General features: G+C 32.6%; 1 protein-coding gene across 3 annotated transcripts in view; it reads right to left on the bottom strand.

The window, feature by feature from the left end:
- The window catches only part of LOC119593036 (potassium voltage-gated channel subfamily KQT member 1-like), a gene marked incomplete in the record, with an annotated part of 139,545 nt that overhangs the window by 3,948 nt on the left and 135,238 nt on the right, over positions 1-359 (bottom strand).

Here is a 359-nt window from a genome sequence, read left to right as displayed (position 1 = left end):
ACAAGTGAGATATCATGGATGGGGAAGAAGGAGAGAGACCTGAAAATAAGCAGGAAAAGGAGAAAAGCTGGACGTTGGAAATTATCTGTATAAAGAAGCCAAATCTGACTTAGGATTCTTCCAAAGGAGAAAACATATGAAAAAAATAAACAAATGAGGACAAAGCTGAGCATACAAAGTGGAAAGCAAGCATTATTGGTGAATAAACATACACAGTATATCAAGAAAGTGCAATGTGGTATAAAACTGATTAATATACATTCCAACATTTCATGGTATTAATTATATTCTATTAATGCAGCAAAACTAGACAAAAGTTGAAAGAAAGGAACTTTGAAGAATATAAAGGTAAGAGTTAG

This window comes from Penaeus monodon, chromosome 31 (assembly GCF_015228065.2).
Source record: "Penaeus monodon isolate SGIC_2016 chromosome 31, NSTDA_Pmon_1, whole genome shotgun sequence".
Lineage (NCBI taxonomy): Eukaryota > Metazoa > Arthropoda > Malacostraca > Decapoda > Penaeidae > Penaeus > Penaeus monodon.
This window is presented reverse-complemented; position numbering and strand designations above follow the sequence as displayed.